General features: G+C 44.0%; 1 protein-coding gene across 1 annotated transcript in view; it reads right to left on the minus strand.

The window, feature by feature from the left end:
• Positions 1 to 11,302, minus strand: part of PCDH15 (protocadherin related 15) — a 456,551-nt gene that overhangs the window by 404,497 nt on the left and 40,752 nt on the right. Inside the window, exon 2 of the mRNA XM_057373749.1 lies at positions 4,143 to 4,220. The gene's annotated coding sequence lies outside the window, so the exon portion shown is untranslated. The remainder of the gene's footprint in view (positions 1 to 4,142; positions 4,221 to 11,302) is intronic.

An 11,302-nucleotide genomic window follows, 5' to 3' on the forward strand; every position in this document is an offset into this window, starting at 1 on the left:
GAAGGAAATGCATTCTGCTTCATGGCAAAGTGAATACAGGAATGTGAGGAATTGATGCAGTTTGGCCAGCGATGGGAATGGTTTGGGATGAAGGAGTCATTAAAGGCATGCCTGGAATGGGGTTTTGGGGAGAAGGCTTGAGCAGGTGTCACTGTTGGGTACATCCTGCACTTCCCAGCCACAAGGAGCCAGGAAAGAGCAATTCCCCATGGACAGGATTCCAGCAGGAGCCCTGCTTTATCTGACCATGGCAGCTCAGCCAGAACGCCTCCCCTCAGTGGGTGCCCCTCTGACCAACGCACCGACCTGAGCCCGTGCCCGGCTCCCTCCACAGGGACAAACTTCAGTGACAAACACCCCCGCTGTCACCAGCCAGCCCAGGAAGGCACAGAAATGCTGCCCCATRCATCAAACAGCAGAGAAAAGAGMAGTTWCCAGGGCTGTGCCYGTGCCAAGGYAGCTGGGAACGCTCCTTGAGCTTTKCCCACCCCACCATCCCTCTCTGCTGGATTCCTGCTCACCTCCTGCTCCTGCTGATCCTCTTAATTCCACAGCCCCCCTGCCATCCATCCCACCAGCACCCCAGGGGAAAGCTGGGCTCTCAGAACTACCCAACCCTTCCAGTTGACAGGAATTATCCTCTCCCAGCTAGAAAAACATGCTGGGTGAGCACAGGCAATCCCAAAACCTCAACAGCTCAGCTTCAGCAGAATAAATGGGAATGGTTTACATTTCGGAGTTCAGAAAAAGATCTGCAGACCAAACCAAGCAGCCCAAAGTCTGTGCTGGGTCAGGGGCTGGGGAGCCCAGGTTCAGCACACAGACAAAAGCCAAATGAGAGAGAGTCCACCTGACTTCGGGACCGGCTGCTTTGGGACTAACTCCTTGTATTCACTCTATCCTCGGAATCTGAGAGCTCTGATCCCAAGCTCGGTGTGTKTCCAACATTCATTTCCACACCCCACAAACGGTCTCTCAGTGAACACATTGCACATCCAAAGAAACTCCAGGAGGATGGGGTTTTCAGAACATTCCCACCAATTCAGTAATGCAAAAGCTGAAATCAATCCTCAGCATCGTGATTTCAGTTTTGTTGTGAAAATGAATTGAGAACATGGACCAAGTTTAGGCATTTGTTTATCTGCATGTTCAATGCATGCTCAGTGKCAGCCTCCCTCGAGCGGGGTCATTGTGAGACAGAGGTTTCCACAGAGGTTTTAGGGCATGTACTGCCCTCTGCCTGGGCCTCTGCAGCTGCTCTGGAATGCAAACACAAGTGAAAAACTGAACAGAAAAAAAAAAATTCCACTGTGTTCCTTCGGTGGAGTCACCCCTTAATGGATTATTACAGCACAGCACCGACTGATCACAGAATTACAGAGTCACAGGATGGACTGGGTTGGTTGCTTTTTTTATAATTTTTTTATTATTTTTTTATTATTTTTTTATTATTTTTTTTCTTGTTCACCAAGAAAGACTGACCATTTGAGCTTTTATTCTACCAAAGCCAGGCTTTTTTTGTTAAATTTCAAAAACATTTTGGGCTTCATTGAGGAACTCACTTTGCTGAGAAGGCAGAGGCAGATCCCTAGGAGGTCAGGCTGACTTTGGGGGGTTAGCACAGCACTTTGCAGCATCCCCAGTGCATTTTGGACACAGGAAAGCAGAGCATCCATGTCCACCTCTGCTGTGTCAGGAGAAGATCAATCCTCCCAGGACAYCCAAGAGACAGGTATGTTGATAATTCTCATGCTGAGAGCATACTGGCCTTGCTTGAAAAYACCATTTCTTATCAAACAGATATCCATAAAGAAATGAAACACCTCAATGACATCATCTTCATCCATGCCACTTCCCCACACCCACACCAGGGTTAAATGATTTTTGAGCTCATTCCACCCCCAAATGAGCTCAAGCCTGGCTTGTCCAAGATTAGAGAGGAGAAAAAAAGCCACTCTAAATCATGCTCAACAATGACACATCGCAGTTCAGAAACTCAGCGACATAAATCAATATTAAGTTTCTGAGCTCTCTYGACAAGAAAAACCATCCTGTAATTACAGAATCAGACAAGACTCATGTCCAYGGTGTGTTTGCAAGCAAGTGGGTATCAGCCATACTTTGGAAAGGAATATCTCATTTACAAGCCATTTGGAGCAATAAAAGCYGCCAAATTAAGCCTGAAGCCTGGAATACAAAGTCTGCAGGAAGGAGCCAGGCCTCCAATTTCCTGCATGACTGGAGGCAGAAAAGTAAGACACAGTGTCATTCCATTCAGGCTCCAAAAGCATGCTTTCAAAACTCAGGTGGGGTTTAATTCCTTGGCTTCCAGAGCTGCAGAAACAAACTCTTGCTGAAACCAGCTCGGTGCTGAGGCTTGATGGGCTGAAGGTGATCCGTGCTAATGAAGCCCGCTCTGGATTTGCTTCTCTCAGTGCCTTTAGCTTGGAAATAGCCAGTATTTCCTTCTTCAGCTCATTATTGGTAACTGTGGAGATGAGAAATTGCTGACCCACCTCAGCTGTCAATGTCTTTAAACCTCGGACTGCTCGTGTGCTCTAGGGACTGTTGCTGTTTGTCCAGAATTAAATAATTGTTGGAAGCTCAAAGGGATGGAACTGYTCCTCCCCCAGTCATGGATTTCATGCATTGCTAAACTCCTCAACAAAATCAAGGCATTGTTTTGTGGCCGACAGAGCATTCTTTGTGGGGGAAATCAGAGTACATTTGAGTGGCTAAACTGAAAAATTTTAGCCAAACTAAAACCTCCTGATTTCAATAGCAACTGCTTATCTTGATCTGATCTTGGAAAAKGGCTACAAACTTCCATGTTTCTTCCTATTGGAAGGGCACAACTGCATATCACATAATCATCTTGATTATTTAGATGCTTCCCTGAGTACAAAGGGTGAGGAAACAGCACTGCTCTGCTCATTACTCCCAAACATCTTCCCTGGGAAGCAAACCAACATCAAAATATTTTATCATCACACTTCCAGCAGCTAAGAATCTGTGCTTGTCTGGCTGTTTGTGGCTCYGTGCTGCCCTTCTCCTCAGGTTTCTGCTGTGCCCACACACAGCCACCAGCACAAAACTGTCCTTTTCGGTCTCCAATAACACCATAATGTCCAGGAGCTGAGCCCCTGGACCTGTGACACAATGACTCTCTTTTATTGCAGGTATTTACAATTATAGAGATTGTTTGAACCTTTTTTTAGCATTCATTTTAAAGCTCCAAGTGTTTAATTTGCCCTCCCTTCCTGTACAGTAGGACYGCTTGCTGTTTCTCATGCTTTTAGCAAAGAATTTTAACAATTCTTCTTTTTTTCCACCACTAAATACGGTATAACATGGAATATAAATTCACAGTATACTGTGTTTACCTGGTTAGTCCCCAGCTTTAAAAAGAAATGCAAGAAAATACACAAACCCAAATGAAAAACTTCAGGTTCCCAGCTGTGACAGCAGCAGATCAATGTTTGCTGTGCCATCTCGACTTAAGTGTCTCTTCTATGATCATTTCCCCAATTTATATTCATTACAGAACACCTGCCAGATCTGTTACCCAAATTATTTGGTGTCCCTGTTGAATCCCCCAATGTGTGAAGAACCCCTTGTGCAATCAGAGCTCAAATCTGCTTTGAGAATGCCCACATAAAAAAAGATTGATTTTCATCTTGGAAATGTCAGACTTCCGCCTCTAATGCTCAGCTACATTTTTCAGGAGCAGTAAAGTTCAAAAAAGAGCCCTAGCCCTGACACATCTCTGACACATCATGATGGATGTGACAGTTCTGCTGCTTTACTGCCAGAAATGTCCTGCAACAGAATGAGGCAATCAACAGAGAATAATAAATCTATTCCAGGCCCCAGAACTATTTTTTTGCACATGCAGAACAGCAGAAATGACACATTAGTTGTACCTCTGGAGGTGATAAACCATCACACTTTCCTTACTGTTACACAATGCCAGGTAAACTGTTTCATCTTTGACTGTTTCATCTGTTTAACGCTTCACCATCAAAACTCCCAGTATGCAATTTTGGATTATTAACGTAGTGGATTTAAAAGAAAAATAGAAAAAAGAGCGAGGGAGAGGATTGAAGAAACACTTCCCAGTTAAAAGAAGTTGTTTTTCTTACCATTTTTCCTTGTCCCTCTGCCAGCCAGGAGAACAAGTGCTGCTCCAAAGGAATCTGCTGAGTTACGTTCCCTTCATCCTGGAACACATTGCTCCTGATTAATACYGACTCAGAAATTTTACTTTGAGTGCACAGCACAAATACATTTCATTTCCCCTTCTTTGAGAAGTCCCACGTTTGAGATAAATTACAGCAAGTTTGGAAAAGTTAATTTGAGGTGCATAAATCATGGCTCTGCAGAGAAAGGATTGGCTTGATTTATAACCAGTGCCTTTGAGTGTGTTCTCCCACCTGTCCTTCAAGTAACAGCCTTGATTTCAGCAAGAGGAAATAAACTTCAAAATACACACTTCTGAGGTCATCTGACCACAGCAGCACCAAACCAAGCCCAGCTGTGCCAGCTCAAACACAGTGATTTAAAATACATGAGTTCATTTCACATTTTGAGCACACAGGCTCAATAAATCCCRGAACTGTTGCAGGACTAGATTGATGGTTCCTTGTGCTTGTGTATGATTTCCAAAATACATCCATGGATCACTGTCATAATTCTATTTCTCCCATTATTTTATACATTCATGAGCACCCAGACAATATTTAATGCAGTAGGAACTGGGTTTGGGTGAGGCAAAGCACACAGGGCAAGCAGGAGTGTGGCTAAAACTTGCTAAACCTGGGAATGAGGAGGAACTCCAGGGTTAAGAACGTCTCTTTATTCATTTGGCTTTTCCTGGGCTGTGCTTATAAAGGCAGGAAAGCCCTGGCTCTCTCCCCCTCTTGCCCCCTGAAGGGCTGCATTTCTAACCAGGCTGAGGAAGGACCAAGGAGCAAAGTTCCTTTTGCTTTTGTACAAACCTGAAATAAATACATAAACAATGTGTTGTTTATGAACCTGCAGGTCAGAGCAGTGGGGTCTTGGCTTTGAGGAAACACTCGAGGTAGGCAATGAGTTTTGATGACCYCAAAATCACTTCTGACACCACCTTTGCTAAAAGGCTGCTCCCAAAGAGTCCCCATGAAATGYCAGACTCAGAAAATAAAAACGAAAAACAGATTTCAGTGTGTCTGTGCGTGGACACAAAGCAATCCCACCCTCAAAAAAGTTACGATCGATTTTTGTGCGTGGCCTTGTCATCCCTGGACCCCCCCAGGTTTCACTCTCTCGGTTCCTGGGRAAGGCAGGGAAGGAACAAATCCTCCCAATCCACTCACAGAACCAACAGCAGGCTCAGGAGCCGCTTCCCATCGATGAGAAAACGTTCCCATGACAATCCCTCTCCTCATTGCTATTTCCAGCAGGCACACTTTGGTTTTTGCCAAGTGAAAACAACAATGCATCTCCTGAGGAAATCAGAATTAGTAGGAGCAGTGCAGGCCTGCTTTGTAGTTGTTTCTGGCAATTGATAAATTAATTTAATATTAAGTGCAGAGGGAGGAGACAAAAAGTAACCCAAATGGCTATTTCCCTTCAAGCTGGATGGTATTTTCATTTAGAGTATTTTCTTTGAGATCAGTGAAATGCTCTGAAAATACATTGTAGGTAACAGTACATTTAAAAACAAAGCAATAGCTCTAAAAACTTTAAGATTTTGATTTTTTTTTCCCTAGGAGCTAAAATAAATTTGGAACGTTTTTGACTTTTTTAATGATAGGAAAATATTTTGCATTAATATAATGAGGTCACTGATTATACTCGAAGCTATTTTAAAATTTCCTGTAACKGGCATAACTTCATCTAATCATCTCTAATTTCAATGTAATCCTTTTAATTTCTGCTACAAACCGATTTTTTTAACAAATGTTCAATAAATAGCGAGTCCAGAACTGGTACAGTTCTTGCAGCATTGTGCCATTCACAASCACATGAAAACTCTCTGATACAAAATAATTCATTTTCATAATTTGTAATACAAAATTATTCATTTTCAGTTGCCACTCCAGCTCAAAAACCTCTGAAGGCTCACCAGATTAACTTCCAGTAGTAATAGACTTAAATACATTCCCTTGATTAGCCAAGAGACTTTAACATCTTTCATGTATTATTAGCRCAACTCAGATTTTCCGGTTTGTTCTCTGATGTCCTTAGTGGGGGAAAAAGAAGGATTTTGTGGACAAGGAAAGGAGCAGGGTGGTTTCAGGTGAGAMAAGGGCTGTCAGAGATCAGAGAAATTCAAATTCAAGCTTCCAACCCYCCTGTGATCTGCTGACCTTCTTTCTGTGCACAAATGAGCTGCAGAATTTTAATTCCGAGCCCAAAGTGACGGGACCCAAGCAGATCCTCCAAAATCTGTTTTTCAGCGCTAACAGAGGGAGCAGAACCCCATTCCCCACGTCCCAGCTGAAAGACTCATCTTTGATGGCTCCCTCTAAACACCAGAGGGTTCAGGAGCACCCCAAGGCGGGGCAGCAGCGAGAAGGGGAGGCTGATGATGCCCACACCCATTGAAAGCCTTGTGGTGGGACAGTAGGGAGCAGCTCTTCCCTCTGCATCCCAAATCCCAGGTGCTGTTGGCATAACCAGGGAAGCAGGCACAGCCAAACCTCCCCGATCCACTGGCTCTGAATCACTGCATTCTCACCCTCACTGCCAGATTCATTTCCAATGGATTCTGATTTCTGGTTTCTGTCTGGAATCACAGAACCCTGGGTTCCAGGGACCCACGAGGATCCAGCCCCACTCCTGACCCCGCAATATTGACCTTTTTAGGGTAATTTTTCCTTTTGCATCAGCACAAGAGCGACAAGAGCAGCAGAAGTGGAACCAGCAACTTTCCCCTGCTCCTCTTACTGAATTTGGCTGATTGTGGTCCTAAATGCTGCTGAGACCCAGCCCCTAAGAAGTGTCACAACAGCTCCAGCAGCACTGACACCCTGACCTTCAGCTCTAATTAATTTGAACAGACAGGGCTGGTTTTTTTAAACTAAGAAACAATTAAAATCGGCCCTGCTCTTTTCTGAAAAAAATAAAAAGTTAAAAGGCAGCCTACTGAATACACAGAACSAGAATCACAACAAAAATAAACTTATTTAAATGGCTTCTCTGTGTTGTGTTTGAAGAAAAGGTTTCATCCATGGTGACAAACCACAGAAGGACAACCAGAAAAACTCAAAACTCACCAAAAGGATACTACACTAACTAATGCTGTGTTAAAAAAAATAATCCACAACAGTTTCAAACTAAAAGCAAACAAGAGCTAAATAAATTTGGTGTAATTTTCCCAGCTACATAATAAAATTAACTACATAATAAAATTAACATTTTCTACTAAACCTTTGTTAGACCTCACAATGCAGGTGGTGTGGGGACCTCAGGATCACCTTTCCTTTGCAAAGTCATCATAAAGTCACCTGAGTCATGTTAAAAACTAAACTAATCACCCAATTAACTCAATACCATAAATACTGAAACTTTTTTCACTAATGAGATTTAAAAGGCAGTCTATTCTTGGTCAGCCACGTTTTTATAGCTACAAATAATAACTTGGAAATTTCTGGTAGGAAACACAATAGAATAGGAATTAAACCACATGCTTTACCCAGAGGAATGTGACTTTACAGAGTTCAGCATGGGGGTTCTTTTCACTTTTTTTGTAGAATCTACTTAGAGACTTGAAATCAGCGAAAGACTGAAATCCCCCAGACTGCTTTCATTGTTCTCAGGTCTGTGAAGAATCTGTTGTTAAGAGCAGCTGAGAGAGGTGAAAGTATGACAGGGATAACAGAGTGATATTTTATAATAAAAATGTTCTCACTCACCATGAGATTAGACAATAAAAAAAMCCAGCCTTTTTTACATCCTTTAAACACAGCTCTGCCTTCCTCAAGAAAGAGAACTCATTCCTTGGGTAGGAGAAACAAATCTGTGGAGTGCCCGGGCAGCGAGTTAAGGGCTCTCTGTGAATATCCACCTGCTCACACATGGAATCACCAGCTCCTRAGGCAGGAAATCAAATTTATCCCTCCAGCAGCAGCAGCAAAACACACAACACTAAATAATTCAACTCCCAAACAGCAATTATGGGATGTTGAAAGCAGGACCTGCTGGCCCAGAGAATGCAGAGATGACCCTGGGATCTGCTGCKGTTCCCTCTGACCCCCCGGCAAATGAGAAAATGAGTCCCTGCCTGAAAGAAATAACAAATAAACAAATGAAAACAAAAAGGTGCTGTGATGCACAGCCCTGCTGAGGGAGGCTTGATAAAGGATTTCCAGTGTCCTCAGTCTGAAATGCTTGGGAGGCAAGGCAGTTTCCAGGAGCACACTGAAACAACCTGAGGAAATGGCACCAGTCTCTGYTTAGGCTGAGYRCTGCTGCTCCYAGTGATGCCTGATCTGGGCTTACCTAAAACAGACTGGACAAAATTGAGAGAATAACAAGCAGTTSTATTCATTGCAGGGCCTTCAGGGACATTCAGGGCAGTCCCACACCCTCAATGGACAATGGCTCACGGGTTTTTCACTCTTTATCAGTTTTGTCCATTTGCACATCGGGGCTGAATCCTCCAATTGCAGCTGCAGCCAATGCAGTCATTCACTCCAAGTTGGTTCCCCCCACTTCTCTGTTGTTTCCATCTCTTGGGGCCTGGCCCAGGGAGGTGTCCTTGAGTTTGGGGCTGCAGAGGAATTGTTTTGTGTAAAAATGGGAGAGCAGGAGCTCAGCACTGTCTGTGGAGTCTGGARTTATCCACTGAAGAGTTACAGGGTTACAGAGACATGGAAATAGAGAAGCTGAAATCCTAAGGCATCACCAGCAGGTCTGAATGAGCCAGAAYGAGGATTCCCACCTGGCACCAGGCAGGACAGTGCCAGACAAAACCAACCACTCTGCATTCCCCACAGAGGCACAGTGAATATTTTCAGCACCCCAGAATGGCTGGGGCTGGAAGGGAGCTCTGGAGATGCCCCAGTCCAACCCCTGCCTAGGCAGGGTCATGTGGAGCAGGTGGCACAGGGACACAGCCAGGTGGGTTTGGAATGTCCTCAGAGAGGGACACTCTCCCTGGGCAGCTGTTCTGGGGCTCTGCCCCACCATGGGAAGTTCTTCCTCATGTTGYGGTGGAATTTGCTGTGTTTTATGGCCACTCCTCCTCATCCTGTCCCCGGCACTGCTGAACAGAGCCTGGGACCAGCTCAGCCCCCAGGCAGACCCACCAGTGCCTCCAGTTCCACACCAGCAGCAGCTCCCAGCACTGCCCAGGCCAGGGCCTGATCCTTATCCCACACCGAACAGGGTTCTCTGGCCTGGAATTCCAGGTTTCCTCTGACCTTTCCATCACTTCTGCACCTCACCATGGCAGTCACGGAGCCAGAACACAGTGAGATGGCAGGGATGGATTTTCTGCTCAGGAATCACCTGAGGATSGGGTGAACAGAGGGATCTCCACCCAAAACAGTCAGGAGGGCACAGCCCAGGTGTGCTGGTGGTGAGCTCCAGGAAAGGGATGTCCCAAAGTTGCCACATTCCCAGGAACTCCCTTTAGGGGCTGGATCCAACAATGCCATAAACCTGGTCACCACCATCCCCATTCCCTGCCAATCTGAACAGCTCCCATTTATGCCACTGCTGTTCAGCCACAATCAAAACATAAACCATGATGTGCAGAATGGTCATAAGGAATCAGTGCAGTGTCACTCTGGTGGGCACAGATAAGGAACGGGTCCAGCTGCCAGTCTGTGTTACCAGAGCACCCCAAAAATGCTAAAGGTCGAGTATTTAATCTGATTTTATAATGTACCTCCTACTGCAAGCCCAAGTATCCCATCCAGCCTTTCCAAAAGCATCTGCTTTCCTTCAGGGCTTTTCATGTCCAGCCCACAGAAAGAATAAATATTCCTGTAAGTGGCAATGATTTCTGAAAGATTAATTTCTCCATGATTTATGCTTCAGGCAGTGTGTACAAAACCTGACAGGAAGCTCTGAATTGATGAGTGTTCCTGCATTGCTCTTGCACTGATTTAAGGAAAAAAATCACCCTAAAAGGGGCAGAATTTGTTTGAGTTCTGAAAGCAGAGTCCCAGTCTTAAAGGATGGTGAGGAATATCACTGTTGTGGTGATAAAGGTTTTTCTGGGAAGCCAACAAAACTCCTGGGAAATGTGTACTGAAATAAAAAAAATTCTCAGACAGGATGCTCTCCATGGCCAGCAGCACCCCTGGAATCAGCGTGTTCCATTGTTAACACTCAAATAACAGGAATAACCAGAACAGTTATTTTGAGGAGAAATGAAGGAAGTCAGGTTAGCCATCACTGCTAAAAGAGACAATTATGATGTTCAAATCAATATATTGATGAATGAATCAATCTATTTATATATTAAMACCATAGGGGAAAAYATAARAAAAAAGGGAATAGAGGAAATAATTTAGTCTTCTTCTTGGTATGTCTTCCCCCAAACCTGAACATTTTCTAGCACATTTTTTTTCAGCATTAGTGGCACCTGCAGCTGAAGACAAAGAGGCAAATTAAGCAAAGACTCAGCCACAGCAGCTTCTTCTCTCCCAGCTAATTAAGGGTTTTTCCTGGGAGCCTGAAGCTGTGTAATCATGGTAGAAGCATTCCCCATCATTAGGGCTGACTCGGGAATCAATCCTGCAGCAGGATGCAGCCTGAATTTAGGACCTGATTTTTAATTATAAGCATAAGATACCAATTTCCCTGAGTTTTCAACGTAAACATTGAAGAAAACCAAACATCATGGCTGAGATTTCAAAATCTCCTGTCATTCATAGCTGGACTAAAACAGAGCAATTTGGCTTCCACAAAAGCCAGGCATAATCCAAAYGATTTCCAGAGTGAAAATCCCGACGTGCCCAGTGTTGCTGATCAAAACCAATGGAACAGGCAGGCCCGAGATAAGATCTCTGTATCATTTTAGCAGCTTCATGTTATTGTTTTTTAACTCTTGGAAGAAATAGGGCCAAAAATCTTTCAGGAGATCTTTCATTTCCTTTCTATCTCTTGTGAGAAACAGAACGAGTATGTTGTGGTTTAATACGCTGAATTGGACAACATGTTTCAAACCCCAGTGCTGGCTGATAGCAGCACAAAGAGTAAGACATCTTCTTAATCAATTTCTAAGTTCTTTACACATTTTTCTGGACATTGATTTCTGGAAATTTCTAAGTTCTTTACACATTTTTCTGGACATTGATTTCTGGAA

Source organism: Malurus melanocephalus, unplaced genomic scaffold (genome assembly GCF_030028575.1).
Source record: "Malurus melanocephalus ecotype Western Australia unplaced genomic scaffold, MMel_1.1 scaffold_207, whole genome shotgun sequence".
NCBI classification, from domain to species: domain Eukaryota; kingdom Metazoa; phylum Chordata; class Aves; order Passeriformes; family Maluridae; genus Malurus; species Malurus melanocephalus.